The sequence below is a fragment of the Scylla paramamosain genome, chromosome 1 (assembly GCF_035594125.1).
Source record: "Scylla paramamosain isolate STU-SP2022 chromosome 1, ASM3559412v1, whole genome shotgun sequence".
In the NCBI taxonomy this organism is placed as follows: domain Eukaryota; kingdom Metazoa; phylum Arthropoda; class Malacostraca; order Decapoda; family Portunidae; genus Scylla; species Scylla paramamosain.
The window spans coordinates 4,722,501-4,742,500 of record NC_087151.1 but is presented as its reverse complement, the minus strand read 5'-3'; the positions used below and the strand labels follow the sequence as shown (position 1 = coordinate 4,742,500).

At 43.7% G+C, this 20,000-nt stretch overlaps 1 protein-coding gene across 1 annotated transcript in view; it reads left to right on the top strand.

The window, feature by feature from the left end:
- Positions 1-20,000, top strand: part of LOC135092394 (glutamate receptor ionotropic, delta-2-like) — a 251,022-nt gene that overhangs the window by 199,839 nt on the left and 31,183 nt on the right. The gene's annotated exons all lie outside the window — the stretch shown is intronic.

Here is a 20,000-nt window from a genome sequence, read left to right as displayed (position 1 = left end):
TATGAACTCGGCAGTTTAGCAGCGTCATACCCTTGAATATAATTATATTTCTTGATTTTTTATTTTGTGACTGTTTTTCGGAACGACTTACTGCTGCGAGCAGTTCTTCTCAAAACTTACCCTGGCAAAGAGTAGACTGCGCTCCAGACTGACCGATGCAAACCTGGAAAACCAGTTGCGAGTAGCATCATCAACAGTACCACCTAACATCACGCGCCTCGCCAAAGAGAAGCAGTTCCAGCCGTCACATTAGAGGTGAGTTAAATGAGTGAAAAAATAATTGATAACTTTTTATGGCCCGCGAATTATATTAAAAATATCTAAATGGCCCTTGACAGAACGAAAGTTCCCCACCCCTGCTTTACATTTTGACGACCGCTCTTGACTCTGTTTGGGGACCGGCAGTTCAGTTAGCCTTTTTTTTTTTTTCTTTTCTTTCTTTATAGTTTTGTTGCCCTTGGCCGGTGTCCCTCCTACATAAAAAAAGAAAAAAGAAAAAAATATATATCCTCTACTTTGTCTAACGTCCAGTCCGTTCATTGCGCCAAGTGGCCTCGTTGTTGTTTTGTTTATAGCGTACTAGTGAGGCATTCGTCAGCACCAATGCTCCATAAAGTGCGGCGTGGCAGAATACCAGATCTGCGCGACTCACAAAAAACGGTGGAGTTTCTGAGTAAGACAGATAATGCCTGGGGACGTATTGCTGCCCCAGACGATCACTGACTCTTGAAACACTGTCTTGCTGATAATGTCTGATGTAACTGGAATTTTGTTCGTTTCCTTAATTCTCGACTTTTTTTTTCTTTTTAATATTTTAGCTTGATTGCTCCGTGCTTCATCTGTTACTTGGATCTTACTGCTGTGAAAGTAGAAGACAGACAGACAGACAGACAGGCAAGCAGACAGATAGGCAGACAGACCCATCGGACTTGGTAATACGTATATGGTGAGTTATTGAGGTCCCTCCGGCCAGTGAGTGTCAAGAGATTAGGTGTGATGTGATGTGATCCGCGTCCCGTTTTCTATGACATCAAACTTCGTGGAGTGGCTTAGCTAAGCGCGTCCATCCCAACACACACACACACACACACACACACACACACACACACACAAAAAAAAAAATAATAATAATAATAATAATTAATTAATTAATTAATTAATTAATTAATTAATTAATTAATTAATTAATTAAATTAAATAATAATAATAATAATAATAATAATAATAATAATAATGATAATAATAATAATAATAATAATAATAATAAATAAATAAATAAATAAACAAATAAAAGAAAAAAGAAAGAAATGTTAAAAAAATAAAAGAAAAAAAAACTCAGATAAAATAAAAAAAAATAAATGGAAAATAAAAAAAAATAAAGGAATAAATAAATAAATGGACAAATTAGTGAATATTACAATACAATAAAAAAAACGTAATATATTAATTAATTATTAATTAATAAGCAACAGAAAACGCAGCAACCAATTCACAGAAAACGATGACGAAACAGAAAGTGAACAAACGAAAAGAAGGAAAAAAAATTAATATGACAATACAAAGAATAAAGGAAAATAAAAAAAACTATACGAGAAATAAAACTTAAAATCTGTAAAAAAAAAAAAAAAAGTGATAATAACCAGAAAAAAAGGACGTTAAAAATATTACGTTCTCTTAATGGAAGACTTTTTATTTATTCATTCTTTTTTTTTTGGTGCAAGGCCGTGAAGACAGGCAGTAATAACTCAGACAGACACACAGACAGACAGACACTCGAAATAGACGTGGGAGAGATTGTCGACCTCACGAAACAGGAATGGAACGCGATGATAACGACTCAGTGCTTTTATGAGAGAGAGAGAGAGAGAGAGAGAGGTGGGAACGAAGCAAGGTAAGGAAAGAGAAAAGAGTGAGGGAGAGACAGGGAGAGAAATGCCTCGAAAAAAAAAAAAACTGAAAGAAAAGTACAGAGTGAGAGGAAAGGAATTGAATTTGTGCTTGTGTGTGTGTGTGTGTGTGTGTGTATGAGAGAGAGAGAGAGAGAGAGAGAGAGAGAGAGAGAGAGACTGCGAGTGCGTTGAGTGACAGAGAAAGATAGACCGAGAAGCGAATAAGACAGAGAAAAAATAACCACAGAAAACGGAAAAAAGGAAAACGTACGTACGATAATTGCAACAAAGCACATGCAAGGACGGTACAATAAAGCAACAAGTCAGCAAGGGAGGGAAGGCAAGCAGTTCAATCAATAAAAATCAGCGTGAGGAGGAGGAGGAAGCAAATAGCGACCTGTCAGTAAGTGAGCAAACAGACTAAACACGCCGAAGACAAGACAAGACAAGACAGGACAGCTGATTCAGGGCAAGACAAACACACTGACAGATAGACGGACGCGCACACAATTATTTTCCAGAGAGAGAGAGAGAGAGAGAGAGAGAGAGAGAGAGAGAGAGAGAGAGTGAGGTCGATGAAGCAATAGAAGGAAGAGAAAGATGAGGAGACAGAAGAGAAGGACGAAAAGGAGAGGAGGAGGAGGAGGAGGAGGGATATAAAACGACAACTTGAAGGACGAAGAACAGGAAGAGAAAGAAGTAGAGGAGGAGGAGGAGGAGAAGGAAGAGGAGGAAGAGGGGGAACGATGAGTGTAGGATTACAATGCAAAGAGAGAGAGAGAGAGAGAGAGAGAGAGAGAGAGAGAGAGAGAGAGAGAGAGAGAGAGAGAGAGAGAGAGAGAGAGAGAGAGAGAGAGCAAAACATTAAGGTACACATTTTATAAAAAGATTCAACATGTTTTAGCTCCATTCATCTAATTACCTTACATGGACAATTAAAGCACAATTAGACCCCCAATCCCCCACCCCCCCACGTTCCCACCTCGAGTAAGAGAGACAGTCACGTGGCCTCCTAAGTGTCCCAGTGACGTTCTTGCTTGAGTCTCGAACCCAGGAACTCGTGATTAGGAGGTGCAGGATCTAACCAGTTCACCACACTCAACCTTCCTTCTTAGAATAGATAAATTAAGTGGGTAAAAAAGAAAAAAAAATACTTAGGAGTCACTGCAGTCCAAGGTTAGAATTTACATAGGATTTATGTTAAAAAATGTTAAAAAATATATATAAAATGCTCTCTTTCTCTCTCTCTCTCTCTCTCTCTCTCTCTCTCTCTCTCTCTCTCTCTCTGGGTAAGTAGTCTCAGCCATAATCCAGAGTGCCAGATAATGACACACCCTTTGTCCGTTTTCTTTAGAGGTGCCTGATCAATAACACCTTCCACACGCTCCTCCTGTTCTTCCTCCTCCTCCTTCTCCTCCTGTTCCTCCTCCTCTTGTTCCTCCTCTCCCACCTCCTCCCACTCCTCCTCCAGTTCCTCGGTGAATAAGTCCTACAAGTATATCAAGACAATCGGGGTGACAAATTATCTCTCGCCTTAATAGTGCATCTTAATCGAGATGTTACGCAACCACCGGCCACCCACGCACACACGCACACACGCACTCACTCACTCACTTACTCACGTCATCACCTCTACATACATCCATACACACGTCCACTGCGACCCTCCCTCACAGCAGGCCTAGTTTAGCTCGTTAGTGATGTGTTTGAGGGTCTGTTTGTTTTTTTTTCTTTTTTTCTTCATCATCATCTTTTTCTTTGTCTTCTTCTTCCTTTTCTTCTTCTTCTTTTTCTTTTCCTTCAGCTCGTTTATCTGCCTGTCTTTAGTTGCTTAGTTATTTTATATGTCGCTAAGTTCTGAAGTGTTTTTTTTTTTCTTTTTTTCTGTTTGGTTTGCTGTTGAGTGTTCGTCCTTGTTTGCTGTTGGGTTGGTTTCTGATTGGTCGGTTAGCTAGTTAATGAGTTAGTTTTGTTAGTTACTTAATTTGTTGGTTAAGTTATTGCGGCTTCACTCCCAAAGCTGTGACGTTTGTGATTTCCTTCTTCGTTTATTAAAAATTTCACGTTATGCGTTGAAGTTAAAGTTTCCATTCTTATATTTTCTTTTTCCTTATTGTCTCCATATCCATTTCCCCTACGAAGTTTTAAAGTACAATAAGTTCTTTTTTCATTTTTTTTTCCTAAGTTCTTACATCCTTTTTTCACACCAATTTTTGAGACGCTTCCTCTCTCACGACGCTCTTTCAAGTTTCTGTACAAATTCTCCCAGACTTGACTTACGCACTAAACTGTGGAACTAGAACATACACGCGTCTCCTTATACGTCTCCTCAGTGTACCACCCTACAACCCACGTATTTGAGTATAAGCCAGTGACTCGTATTGGGGGGGATATAGTACTTGCCGTGTGTTGCTGTCGTCATCATCATCATCATCATCGTCATCATCATCGTCACTGTACATCTTCACTAGTAAGACTCGATCCCGTTATCAGCTAGCAGATCTCGTGGTGTTTTTCTTAATCTTTTATGTCTATCTTCTCTAATTTGTTGTTGTTGTTGTTGTTGTTGTTGTTGTTGTTGTTGTTGCTGTTGCTCCTGCTTTTCTTCTTCTTCTTCTTCTTCTTCTTCTTCTTCTTCTTCTTTTTCTTCTTCTTTTTCTTCTTCCTCCGCCTCCTGTTCTCCCTTCTCCTCCTCCTCCTCCTCCTTCTCTTCCTCCTTTTTTTTTATTCCTTTGTATTCCTTATTCTTCTTCTTCTTCTTCTTCTTCTTCTTCTTCTTCTTCTTTTTCTTCTTCTTCTTCTTCTTTTCTGCTGGTACTGCCGAAGGAAGGAAGAAGCGCTGGATGGGGAGGAGCCTTCGTTTTTACTATCCAATCATCTCTCCCACTGTGTGTTAAATAATAGTACAGTAGTCTCTGCAAATAGTCACCTACGTATGGACTAAGAGATATGAAGATACTTGTTCTTCCTTCGTGTTCCTTTGTGGTCTTCCTCTAACAAGCACATCTTTGTACACTATCATCATTGTTACCGACTTCTTCTTTCTCCTGCTGTTACCACTCCTCCTCTTCCTCTTCCTCCTCTTCCTCCTCCTCCTCCTCCTCCTCCTTTCCCCGCCAGACACTTGGTACCAAACACAAATGACAAACTCGTCCAGCTGCGTTGTCCCAAAATAGATTAATGTCTGGCCCATCAAATATTAATATGCCGTGAAGAACAAGAATGGCAAGAGGCAAATGGGACGGGGACGTCTCTCTCTCTCTCTCTCTCTCTCTCTCTCTCTCTCTCTCTCTCTCTCTCTCTCTCTCTCTCTCTCTCTCTCTCTCTCTCTCGTTGCTGTTTACTCGTATTTATTTCTTTGTTTCTCTTCTCTCTTTACTTTCTTCTCTCTTCTCCATATCCTAAATGGGCTTTCTCTTTATTTCTTTCTCCCTTTTTCTACTTCCTTTTCTCTTTTTTTAACTTAATGTGCCATTTCCCTATTTGACTGTCTGTCTGTCTGTTTGTCTAGACTCTAGATAGCTGGCTGTCTATCTATCTCTCTATATATCTATCTATCTATTGATCTGTTTATCTATCTATATGTCCGTCTCTCCCTCTCTCTCTCTCTCTCCTCCCGTCCCATCACATAATGTCAACAGGTCAGCCCTACTCAGGTAAATAAAAGGGAGGGAAGTAATAGGCGCGATGGCTGGCGGTAGATACGGAACTAACAAGAGGCGCGGATAGGTGAGGGGAAGATAACATATCAGGTAAGGCATGGAAGAGAAAAGGCGAGGTGCTGGTGGGTGTTTGTGAAAAAAGAGCTCTACCAGTCTCAATTGTTACCCTTGTTTGTTTGTCTCGTGTTTCTAGTTGCGTAAGTGATGGTGGTGGTGGTGGTGGTGGTGGTGGTGTGGTGGTGGTGGTGGTGGTGGTGGTGGTGGTGGTGGTGGTGGTGGTGTGATCCGCTGTGTTTTTGGTAGATGTGCCTGTTCGACTTGATATTGTATGCGTGAAGTGTGTGGTATGGATGGTTTTAGTAGCAGTAGTAGTAGTAGTAGTAGTAGTAGTAGTAGTAGTAGTAGCTGTTGTCGTAACTTAGTAATAACAATAATAATGATGGCAAAAATAATAAAAATAATAATAATAACAGTAACACTAATAGCTACCAACACACACATACACACACACACACACACAAAAAAAAAGACTGAAGTAGATTTCTTAGATCATAACACCTCTTTTATATTACAGTAATTATCAAATTCTCTCGCGTGGTCACATAACAAAATCACCAAGTGGCAGGAATCGAATAAGACTCCTAACGACCTGTAACAGAGGCTGAATAGGTTAGTCTCTCCTCACACACTGCGTCGCGAGCCCCTCCACTCCTGCCGCGGATGTGTTCTGTATTGTACGTAAAAGAAGAGCAAGTATTGTTTTGACTACTCTTCTGCGTTATTTCAGAGAGAGAGAGAGAGAGAGAGAGAGAGAGAGAGAGTGTGTGTGTGTGTTTTACAAGGGAAAATGACATGCAAAACTAAGCAAAAGGTGATGAAAAATTAAGGAAAAAATCATTATTTATGGCACCACCACCACCACCACCACCACTACCACCACCACCACCACTACCACCACCACCACCACCACATAGGTACATTACACATAATCACTTAAGAAGCATATCCATCATTTTACATAGTGAAGTGCCTCCCCCTCTCCCTCTCTCTCTCTCTCTCTCTCCCTCCCTTTCTCCCTTTACCTCCTTCCAGTGTCAAGGCCCGTCTCTCCCTTTCCCTTCCCTTTCCTATTACATCATCCCATTTCCACCTAACCCCTTTCCTTCCGCCCTTCCCCTTCCATACCCATACTTCTCCCTAGCAAACCCTTCCCTCTTCCCTTCCAGCTTCCCCACCCTCCCCTGAGTTAATAATGGGATACTCTATACCATCCCTGACCCTCGACACCCCTGGGGACGTGACACAGCTACCGGGGGTGGCTGGAGTGACGTCCCAGGGGTGGCGAGGCGGTGGAGTTCCTGATAAGTTCTCCCTCCTGTTCCCTGAAGAATAAGCCTCGTAATTAACAAGTCCCCCTGGGGCGTGGCTCCCGCAAGTAACTCCCTTTCCCCCTTGATGTGGCCGGTTTGTGGCGTAACTAAGGGTGTGGCTGGTAGGGTTGTTAGGTTAAGTTGGGTTAAGTGTCCCGGCGTTGTCTCAGTGGTGTGTGTGGCCAGTGTTGGGTGGGCTGGGCGTGTGGCCTTGCCTGGTGCCGGTGCGCTGCCCGCTAACCTGCACCACCAGTGTCCTCCCCCTGGCCTTGCTCCTCGCCACTCCCCCGCTCCAATTTGGTGGTGTAATACGGCCCACGCCACCTCCCTCCTGCAATATTCAGGCGTCGGTGCAGCGTGCAGCAGGCAGGCACACGCGACTGTGTGTGTGTGTGTGTGTGTGTGCACGCGCGCGTGCGTGCATGCGTGTGTGATGTATAAGTGTTGCACTTATTGTGTAGCTGTATGATACTTATGTGACATTTATTCACTTATATATTCACACCTTTCTCTTATCGCTTACATTGTAGTGGTAGTTTTTTTTTTTTCTCGACGATGTATATTTATATATATATATATATATATATATATATATATATATATATATATATATATATATATATATATATATATATATATATATATATATATATATATATATATATATATATATATATATATATATATATATATATATATATATATAATGAATAGTATGTGTGAGTGCGCTGCGTTGCGTGGCGCGGCAGCGTGGGGAGGGGCGTGGTGGGGGTGTGGGTGCTGGGGGGAAGGTGGCGTGGCAGCGACCGCTGCTCTATTATGTATCAGTGGTGTGTCCCGGCCCAGTCACCTGTGTTAATGAGGCAGGGGCGGCCCCGCGCCATGAATGTGTAAACGTGCCTTTTGTTCCCAGCCAGACCCGTGTGTGTGTGTGTGTGTGTGTGTGTGTGTGTGTTTGTTGATAGACTTACGTGCAGTAATACGTACAGCCACAGCCATGTATGCACCAGTACGAAACAGGTCCGATGAAATCCCTTCACTCTCGCGTAAGCTCTTCGCGCACCACACAGTCCCACACACGTCACGGCCGCCGCCACAGACAATGTAAGCGTAATGTTACATTTTCACTGCGACAAGAGTGCGTCTAATCAATATTCCTCATGGTCACTGCCAGATTTTAACAAAAAAAAAAAAAAAAACACATTTAACAAAACTTATTCAGTCATCACCGCTTGTTTTTATTTTCAGTGTTTAATGCTGAGGTGTTCGGAGTGTTCGCCTTGTTGCTTGTCAGGTAATGATTTTATTTGTGTGCTTGATGATGTTTGATTGAAGGTTGCCCACTGAAGACTCCTAGATAGAATAGGGCAAGAAATAACGAGTTCTGGCCTGATAGAGATAAATTAAAAAAGAAAAAAAAACTCAGTAACCATGTTGTTAATACCGAGTCAAAAAAAAAAAAATATTATATATATATATATATATATATATATATATATATATATATATATATATATATATATATATATATATATATATATATATATATATATATATATATATATATATATATATATATATATATATATATATATATGGATGGAAGCAAATGGGGAATGCCATGTGTAGGCCTGACGGCTTCTTGCAGCTTTCTTTATTTTCTTACACTCCATGTAGATATCAGCCTCTTGTGTTTCTTAGAATTACAACAGTCTGAGTCGTGTGGTGGTGGTGCGTCAGCTTACCTTGGGAGTGACTCTTGAAAGTGGCCAGTCTTCGTCATTTATTCACTGCAGATGTTCTTACGCGTCTCAATCCATCCCGCGGTGACTCACAGGTAATTCCCAAGGTTAGCTGCGTATCTGCGTCAGGACACACGCTGCCCGACCTTGAGTGTGTCGAGGTGGGCTTTATGACTCCTGCCAAACAGACCCCCGTGCCAGAGAGAATGAACTTTAGGGGGGGTGCTCGCTTGTTATGGTCGTTAGACCTTCCCTTGGCCGGCGGCAGTGAGGGAGAGTAGAATCTCATCTCGGTTGAGACGAGATGTAGTGGCTGGCGTCCAGTAACATGACTGGCGCCGGGAATAGAGAGAGAGAGAGAGAGAGAGAGAGAGAGAGAGAGAGAGAGAGAGAGAGAGAGAGAGAGAGAGAGAGAGACGTTCTTATATTGTCTCTCTCTCTCTCTCTCTTCAGGATTTGGTGCAACAGTGCCATCTGTGAGTGCCGCGTGTTGTCAGGGAAGACAGGGACTACTCACATTGTTCCTGATGTGAGCAGACCCACACACGGAGGCTCCACCGCCTCAGCCATCGTCCACCTGCTGACTCAGCAAAACTTTGCACCCACGAGCAATGATAATTATTTGTAAAACTAAGCATAAATCAATATTAAAATTACAAAAGTCAAGATACAGGTACAGCATTTATGACTTCACATAAAAACTAAATGAGGCAAAAAAAGTAATGACCAGTCACATGAGAAAGTTTCTATACCAGGCGTGGCATGCAGTGCCGGCGCGGACCCCGACAACGCCATGTGAAGTTTCCTTGTCCATTGTTGAAGGACTCTTGTGCAGCCTCCGCGAAGAAGCTCCACGCCTAGAGCGGGGGATTGTCCTTCACTAGACACAACTTCGGTAACACTTTTCCAGGAATGCCCCAGGAAGTCCCTCGATCACATAATGAAGGAGCTGCTCAGGAACCCTTTCATTGTAGAACAACTCCTGTCTCAGCAAGACCTATAATGACCTTGACCCTGACCTTGACCCCTTACAAACAGCACCAGGGAGCTCCGCCGCCTCCTCCACGGCAGAGCGATGCGTTGGGCGTTGCAGCAGTGACGCCAGCACCGCCAAGCACTCTCGGTGACAGACTAAGCGTCACAAGGAAGCAGACTGGCGAGGAGCGCATGGGTCAAGGATTCGCCAAGTCTAAACTCACCACCGCCAGATATAAATCACCCACACACAGCACTGTTGACGCAAGGTATCGACGGTGGCGCCTGAAATAGAAAATACAAACTACAATGCAATTTTGCGGAGCTTCCTGTCCTTGTTCCTTTATTGATTCTCTTCAGTAATCTTGGTGTTTGCTGGTGTGTTTGATTTTATTCTCCCGTCCTCCGTGATCGCCTGCCTGCTGCTGCTGCTGCTGCAAACACTGCCAGCTCCGTGACCTTCCCTCTCCGTGTCGTCAGTAAACAGCTGCACAATTCTACAATTCTACCGTGAAATTCGCTCCCTAAATATTTACTGATTTTTTTTATTTTCTGTTTATTTATTTATTTGTTGTTTTTTGGGGGAGGGCAGATGAGTTTATTAGTATATAGTATGCTATCATGCACGAATAATACTCTCCCAAGACGAGAAAAGGAAACAGCAATTAAAGACGAGGTCGCCAACCACTCTTCACAAATTATTTCACTCCAGTCAGCAGTGAGTACACAGCGCCCAGACTCCCTTTGTGCCCTTAATGGGGACTCACTCTTTCACTCTCCTCCTTTGTTTCCTCAGCGCTGGTCTTACTACTTCTTGGTCTTACTTACGAGTCACTTCACAACTTTATCCGCGGTAACGACCCTCTCTGCGGCCCTGGACTTGTGGGGCAGCTAAGTCGTGGCACAACCGCGCTAAGACGGCGACCAAGGCACACCGCGGCCACACGCCAAGCCCCAGACACTGCATTGCTCACCCTTCCAGCATCGCAGACTCCTTGATTCCCGCCGCAGACGCTGAGCTGCTTCTTGAGGGAGGGGAAGGCCTTGTGTTGTGTAACCGGCAGCTTTTAAAGGGGGACGTGTGGCGTGTAAGCGACGGAGGAGGAGGAGGAGGAGGAGGAGGGGATGGTTGTTGCGTGAATCAGCGAGACAGTGACGTTCATGACACAAGAATCTTTGAACCATATTCCCAAAGGCCTCGGTGTTTCATCACGACTACTTCTGGCACGCTTTGGTTGAAGTAATTAAGGTTTTCAAGGATCTTTTCGTGATTCTGGTGATGGTTCAGCAAAGATTATGTACCATTAATGGAAGAAATATCCGTGAGAACCTAACTGATAATCTCCGTGGTCGTTGAAAATAGTACTGGTAAAAATCGGAAAAAAAAAAAATCACAGCTACTTTCAACACGCTGTAGTCAAAGTTACTGAGGTTTTCAAGGAGTATTCTCATTATTCTGTTGTTAGGTTAATTAACCCTTTCACTGGTATTTAGCACACCTAACCTTAATAACTAACCACTTTGAGACATATTTTCTCGTTCTACAGCCGCTTCTAAACACCGTACTGGCCAGAAATTACAGGATCTACTCTTTTTTAATCCCCTTCATTCTCGTAGACGAGTATAAAATATCCATGCATTGCTTTTAGTGCTGCGAATTGTTGCCTGTCGCTGTAAAAAAGGTTAAGAAGGACTACTATTGATGAAAAAAATAAATAAATAAATATCCCTAAGAACCTAACTAATTCTCTGTGGTCTCTGAAAACAGTACTAGTGGGAAATGAAAATAGTCAAGATTCAGGGACGTTCACACGACATTCCCTTATGTTCTACACGCTCCGTTTTCCCCACAGCGCCCTTCACTCCTCGGCCACTATGCAGAGTAATTCCGCCGTGTTTCATCTCCTTGTCTCCCTGCCCCCCCACCTGCCTCCTTGCCGCCCTGCCTCCCTGCCTCTCTTTCCTCCCCCAAGGCCTCCGCGTGCTGTTGCGAAACTGTAGACAAGACACTTGAGAGAGAGAGAGAGAGAGAGAGAGAGAGAGAGAGAGAGAGAGAGAGAGAGAGAGAGAGAGAGAGAGAGTTCTTAAGGTCAATGAACTGTTTAAATTCATTCACAGGTGTTATTTTCAAGCCGCTTCTTCCTTTTCTTCTTCCTCCTCTACCCTCTTCTTTTTCCTCCTCCTCCTCCTCCTCCTCCTCCTTCGTTTAATCCTTCCTGTCCAACCTGTCTTCGCGTCCTTCAGTCGACAATGTTACGTAATTCTTACTATCCATCTTCTGTCACTTGCATGTAAAATATCAATCAATCAATAAATAATGATAATAAAATAAAAAATAGAAAAATTAATCCCCTTCACCTTATCATTACGACAAAATATACATGACCTATCTTCAAATAAGGCGTCACGTTAGGCGGCACACACACACACACACACACACACACACACACACACGTTCCCTTCAGATCCTGTGAGCAGCGTCTTGCCGCTCCACACGAACCAAAGCAGAGGCAGCGGATCAAACAAATCTCTTGGAGCCTTACAATTATTGCCTGCTTAAAGAGGGCGCTGATCGACCCCAACAACAATACTCGACCTTGGAGCGTGAAGCACTAGTAACCCATGTGAGAGAGAGAGAGAGAGTGTGTGTGTGTGTGTTCCTGCTTTGTATAGCTCTCTAAAGGAAAATCTGTATCTGGTAGCAAAACTAAACCAGAAAAATTATGTCTCACTGATGACTGCGTGACCCTCTACGTAAGTCCATGTTTATCGTCAGGTTCAGTGGGCGCCTCCGGTGGCTGACTGATCCCTCCTTCCTGGACTTTAATACCTGTGAGATCCACGCCTTGACTTTCCCTGTGATTTGTTATGGTTCTTCCTAATTACTAGCCATTCTGAGGTGTTTTTTCTTGCTTCACAGTCATCTCTGAGCATTATACTGATTAAATATTGATAACTCCATTATTTTATTTATTTTCTTCTTTCTTGTCGATGTTTATTAAGATTTTGTTGCTGTTTCTTATTTAGTGCTGTGAGGTGTTCCATGTAAAAGGGTTAAAACGCCGCAGTATCTCACCCGCACCACTCAAGGCAATGCTAAGATGATTAATAAACTAGAGGTGCTAGGCAAGCCAATATATATAAAAGGCAGAGTCAGTGAACTGCTAGACCCACCGTGCCGTCACCAGCCATCGTGTATTATTCTCTCAGCTCCTCCACGCAGGATCCACATATCGGCAGATCTAGAATTCCAGTTGAAGAGAAGGGTATGGTGGTGGTGGTGGTGGTGGTGGTCGGAATGAGTGTTGGTGATGGTGGTAGTGCTGACTATCAATGGCGTATACAGGCACTCAGTCACTTAAATGTTACTTAGACTTTATACATACGTAGTTCTGTAGGTGTTACATTACGCACGCTTTCTTGTTCTCTAGGCCACTTATTGCCTTTGCTACTTCAGTCTATTACAGAGCATATACACTCACAGGTACAACGCACCCCACTTTCTATTAGTAAACTGTTAAACTGTTGAAGCATATGTAGACACTGGAGTAATTTCGCGGAAGAAAATGGAATGTACTGCACTGACATTGAACTGCTGGCCCATAATGACATTCCGAGTAATCCACTTTAGTCAGACCGCCATAATACTCCACACCATTAAAGACAGTTTTATATCTTTTATTAAGCTGAAGGAGAGTTCATGTCTGTGCCACATACAGAAAGTACAGTCACGGTCATAAGTGGAGTAATGCGCCTTCCTCATTTCACTCTGTGCTTTCTGTCAGTGTTAAGTCCTCACCTTCCCTTTGCATCCATCACTGTCAGCTTTTACGAGGAGGCTGTCAGTAGATCATAGGACTTAAGGTTGAGAGTATAGCTGAAGAGTGAGTTAAAAAATAAAGAATGCGGGATGTTGACAAACTCTACACCGCGACTTGTCAGTGTAATCCATCTTGAGTAGCACTTCCTGAGACACCTAATCAAGGTTACCAAGCCACATATATAAACGTTAGGGTTAATACGCTTAATTCTCTGAGTAGAAAGAAACAGATCGATACTCTCTTGACCTCACCTCGCTAAACCCAATCTGTCCATCCACTTACTGGGTTATGGAAGTGTTTGCTTTGGTGTGATGAATGGGAGCCGCTGCCACCACCTCCGTCAGCGCCGCGCCGCCACGCCTCCATCGCATTAGTCTTAAGAAAACACCCGCTGCCATAACTCTTGAAGCCTTTCACTATGTAACGAAAGAACTGAAACATCATTTCTTGTGACATATCAGTGTTCCGAGGTCATAACCTGCAAGCCATTCTCTTCCCCCATTCCATTACTACTCCCATTCCTCCCTCTCCCTCCAGTTCTCCTCCCACGCTTCTTGTAATAGCATAGCAACATGAATCACACCCCCTCTACGCCAGACAAGCCCCTGCAAGACCAATACACAACTCCCACTACTACGTGACTCCTTCCTGTACCTTGCCTCCTTGCACCGCCACACTGTACCATCCCTCCCTGCACCACCACACCCTGTACCTACCCTGTCTTCCCTCCCTGCACCACCACACACTGTACCTACCCTGCCACAAACCCACACCCACCCCACACCTCCCAGCCGCAGATCCGCACTCACCCCAACACCTCCCCTGCCACACACACCCCTACCACCATCACCACAGCCCTCGTCCCTGTTCCCACGCCACCGTCGGAGAGGTAATGAGATGCCGTGATTATCGTAGTGCTGACACATGCATACTTCCTGCCTTACGCCTCACTTACACCTCGCCATTACTATGTACGAAGGACAGCCTCGCTAAAAGCCGCTATTAGCATTCAGCAGCGAGACATGCACACCCCGCATGACACGATGATGAAGAAAATATGCGCCTTGTTTGAGCTGTGAAGGTGTGTGCGTGTGTGGGTGATGGTAAGTTGGTGATAGTTTGTAGTGGGAGGTGTGTGGTGATGGTGGGCAGGGGGGAAGATGGCTGTGTGTGTGTGTGTGTGTGTGTGTGTGTGTGTGTGTGTGTGTGTGTGTGTGTGTGTGTGTGTGTGTGTGATGGTAGTGGGTGGATGGAGGGATGGAAGGGTGGGTAGCTTTACATAGGTGCTTTCATGTGTCAGGTGTGTCACGCAACTGAGTCCGTCGTGAAAAAATAAGGAGGGTAAAAGAAAAAAAGACACAGGGATTTTTGATAGTACGTAACTAGTGAAGGAAATGGAGAATGAATACTAGATGGTCACGCTGATTCTACAGTCGATGAGAGTGTTGGTGATGTTAGAAATTATAGCGATGGTGGTGTTAATTACTGGTGGTGATGAAGGTGATGATGATGATGATGATAAAGCTTTTGAAAAACAATGAGATGCGTACCAACTAAAATGAATAAATAAATAAAAAAATAGCGAAGAATTAAACGGTCCCGTATTCTGTAGTATTTATTTATTTAATTATTTATTTATTTATTATCCAGCAATAAGCAAAACGTTTAAAAAGAAGAAAGTTCCAGTCTGGACCTTTTAGTCACACGCGTGGAGTACTGAGACTTGTACTTACGTAAATCCTGAGACTCAAACGAGGATGAAAGTGTGAATTTAGAGAGGAATCAAACCAACGCCATGTTCGAAGTATTAGTAGTGGCAGTAGTAGTAGTAGTAGTAGTAGTAGTAGTAGTAGAAAGGAGATAGAAATAACTTAATAGTCGAAAACACTTATTATGATTGCAGATGAGTATATTACACCGTTTACTAACACAATAATGCATAGATCCTTTTCTGGTTATGAAGTGGCAGGCTAGAACAGGTGTTTAGAGGCCACGGACCAGACACACACACACACACACACACACACACACACACACACACACACACACACACACACTCACACACACACACACACACACACACACACACACACACACACACACACACACACACACACACACACAAAGGTAATTAATAGTGTCACAGTGCCTTACGTTCACCACCACAGCACTCCCTCGCTGTAAGTCACTCCTGTATGCACACCCACTCACCACAACACCTGAGGCAATACCTGTGCTCACTTTTCACCTTAAGCCACATACATCCAGTCCCGTCAATATCTTACTGTCCCTCCCTTCCTCTCTCTCTTCCCTCCCTTCCTTCACTTACCTGACAGTATCTTTCCATCTGTTTCCACGACCCCCTTCCCTCCCCTCCCTCCACACTTGTCCTCCCTACCTAATCTAACCTACACTAACTTTACCTCCCTACCTCCCTTTCAGTAGGCTCCGACACAGTTCCTCTTACCATCTTTCCCTCTGTTTCCGCGACTCCCTTTCCCCTGCCACTCCCTCCACGCATGTCCATTTCTCCACCCCTTCAGTAAGTCCCCATACGTTTCCTAACACCATCCTCCCTCTTATCGCTCTCCCTTCCTGCTTGCTCTCAGGTGACCGGGTGCCAAAAAGGGCCTCCCCATCCCCGTGACCTTGGCGAAGTCAGTCTGCTTCACTTTCATTTCCTCCTCTTCCTCTTCTTCTTCCTCTTCCTCCTCCTCTTTGACAGACCACACACGATACAAGAAAGCAAGTGTGCCGGAAGGAAAATGATAAGGTAATGAGAAGGTGGTGACAGGTGAGAGAGAGAGAGAGAGAGAGAGAGAGAGAGAGAGAGAGAGAGGAAAGACGATACGAAGGAAGACGATTGGAAGAACAAGAAGGGGGAGAAAGAGGAGGAGAAGGAGAAGGAGGAGGAGGGAAGGGTAAGGAGCAAGGCAGGTAATAAGTCAACCCACGTTATATAGCCAGGTGTGCACAGTGGCGGGAATAACTAACGAGCTCGTCCCTGCCAGGTGAGAAGACTTAGTGGGCAGTTAAACCTCCCCTCCTCCCACCACCACCCCGCCACCCCCTCCCTCCACCTCCGTCAGTCCTGCCCTCCTTCGCCTCCCTCCCCTCACTGCTGTAATCACTATCACTACTACTGCCACCTCCTCTCTCTCTCTCTCTCTCTCTCTCTCTCTCTCTCTCATTACGCATTTTATTCTCACAGACGCAAAAAAAACAACCAAAAAAAGTTAAGTACTGTAACTTTATTCTTACAAATACCAATGTCATTCCTCCTCCTCCTCCTCCTCCTCCTCCTCCTCCTCCTCCTCCTCCTCCTCCTCCTCCTCCTCCTCCTCCTCTTTCTCTTTCTCTCCTCTCGTCTTCTTTTCTCCGCTCTCCTCCACGGGCGCTTCTCACAACACACACACACACACACACACACACACACACACACACCCGACTCGTATTATGGAGGAGGAGAGTAAAAAAAAAAAATATTAAGAAAAATAAATAAAAAAATAAAATAAAACATGATTATTTACGTTTTCGCTGCAAAAGGAAGGACTTAGAAAACGAAGCAGTGTGTAAAATCTTTCAACAGCAACTTAAATGACGACGAGGAGGAGGAGGAAGAAGAAGAAGAAGAAGAGGAGGAGGCGCTGCTTGACAGGTTAACATAATGACCTCTCTTGATGACTGTGCTGAGGCGAGGCTTCTGTGTCGTTGTCCTTGTCTCAGGAGTGGACGGGAGTGAGAGAGTTAAGGCCTCGTGTCTTTGGATGCTGAGGAGGAGGAGGAGGAGGAGGAGGAGGAGGAGGAGGAGGAGGAGGAGGAGGAGGGGGAAGAAGAAGAAAAAGAAGAAGAGGAGGAGGAGGAGAAGCAACAACAACAAGAGGAGGAACAGGAGGAGGTGGAGTAGAGAGAAGAAGAGCAGGGAGAAGTGAATGTTTCAGCGAAGGAAGAGAAGGAGGAGGAGCAGGAGGAGGAGGAGGAGGTGGAGTAGGCAAGGCTGAAAGTGCAGGAAAGGAAAGGTGGAGCGAAATTTGTACGAGTATTGTGTGTGTGTGTGTGTGTGTGTGTGTGTGTGTGTGTGCGTATGAAAGACAGGGTTGTGGTGTAGGTATATACATTTGTTGTCTGTTTGGGAGTGGCGGAAGAAGGAATGGGAGCAGCGAAGGAAGAGAGGGCCGGGGTGGGAGTGGGGAGGGGGGAGGGGGAAGGAGTGGCTGCAGTGTGTGGTCGTGACGCGCGTGTCGTCTTTCTTGGCGTGATCAATAGAGACGAAGAATAAAAATCACAATGGCAGCCTTCCGATGAAAATATATGCTGGTCTTCCATTTTGACAGTGGCGCCGAACACACACACACACACACACACACACACACACACACACACACACACACACACACACACACACCCTGGTTTCGCTCTTAACGAGAATGGCACATTGATTTTTATCCTCGTCTTACGTTCATTATTCATTTCCTTTTATTGCTTTTTCTTATTTACATATTAATTTCCACTCCACAAAGGCTCGCCAGGTCAGCCTTTGATGTGACCCTCCTCCACCTCACCTGATCTTCTTCCACTTAGCCTCTTTACCTGCCCTCCCCTTCCACTCCCACTCCTAGTCACCTGTTCCCTTTCCCTCTCACCTCACCTGTCCTAGTTCTGTCTCTTATCTAATCTTAACCTATTCTCTTTTCTTCGTTAATGCTTTTTTTTTTATATATAGTCGTGTTTTGTTCCACTTCTTTCTCTTTACCTGTTAACTCTTCCTCTTCTTCCATATTTCTTGTTCCCTCCTTTGGTCTTCTCTCCTCTTCTCTTCTCGTCTCTTCTATTCTCTTTTCTTCTCTTCTGTTTCCTCTTTTCTCTTTTCTCTCTTCTGTTTCCTCTTCTCTTTTCTCTCTTTTCTTTCTTCTCTCTCTTGTCTTCTCTTTTTTTTCTTTTTTCTTCTCTCTCTCTCTCTCTCTCTCTCTCTCTCTCTCTCTCTCTCTCTCTCTCTCTCTCTCTCTCTCTCTCTCTCTCTCTCTCTCTCTCTCTCTCTCTCTCTCTCTCTCTCTCTCTCTCTCTCTCTCTCTTGTCTTTAGTGAAGGATAATACACGTCATTGTTTCATGCGCGCACACACACACACACACACACACACACACACACACACACACACACACACACACACACACACACACACACACACACACACACACACACACACACACACACACACACACACACACACACACACTGGCAACCGTTAAAAGTAGTTATTCTTGCATCGTGTTTGTGTGTGTGTGTGTGTGTGTGTGTGTGTGTGTGTGTGTGAGGCTTTGTATTTTATGATATTTACCTTGCCATTTACATAAGACCTTTGAGATAGATGAACTTGCGTCTCGCTTGCGTATGTATGTACGTATGTATGTACCCTTCGAACACACACACACACACACACACACACACACACACACACACACACACACACACACAGCAAGGAGTGATTGTCAGTAATACGTACTCATAGATTTATATTATTGATCCCCGTCGTTGTTGTTGTATCGCACATACATGCATAATGAAACACACACACACACACACACACACACACACACACACACACACACACACACACAGATAGTTTATTGAGCACAGAAAAAAATCAAGACACGTACAAATATTAAAAGGAGTCTTTGGCCCAAACCACAACAACTAACTCTTTTGAACTATACAACTCTATTTGAAAATGTCACTTAAAACAACAAAAACTGAGACGCGTGTTGTGTAAAATCAATAAAACTTGGTACTGTTATCTAAAACAATGAACAAAAAAAAATGTTTGTTATATAAAGATCGCTAAAACTCCCACAAGCTTGAAGACAAACCAGCAAACATCAAATTTAAAAGCTAACTTCAAATACGATCGAAATATAAGAATTCCTGTAAAACTACGTAAAATTAATACACCTCGCAGTTGTTCTTTTATTTAACCCGAAATTTCCACTAACTAAAAGACACAATACAACATTACTTTTATCAGGGGAGAATAACCACGCACTTTAATACAAGGCCAAAGTTTTATGAATAATGACACACGTATTACTATTATCTATTCTACCAAGCAATGACTCCTCGACAGTTGTGCTAATTTGCATATTTCTTACACACGCCTCACGACCCCTCGGCGATTTCAAGGATTTAAAAAGCAAAGTCTTTTACTGCCATTCGTATAAACCAACCCCCATATCTTCGGTCAAGTCTCCTCCAGGCACCTCATTCCTCATCTTGTCTGCTGCACAAGTACCTGCCTCCCTGCACTGGTAGCCTTTCCCAGCCCTGCGGCACACCCTCCACCCTTAGCGTGACACCTCCCTGTTCCTTTTCAACGCAGCAGGTAGGGATAGATAGATATAGATGAAATAGATTGACTGATAGATAGATAGGTAGATAGATAGATAGATTATAGATAGAAAAGTAAACAAATTTTGGATAACCATTTCGACTAGACTCTTTCATGAATAGCAGACTTCAGTGAACCTCTTTTCTTCTTCTTTTTTTTT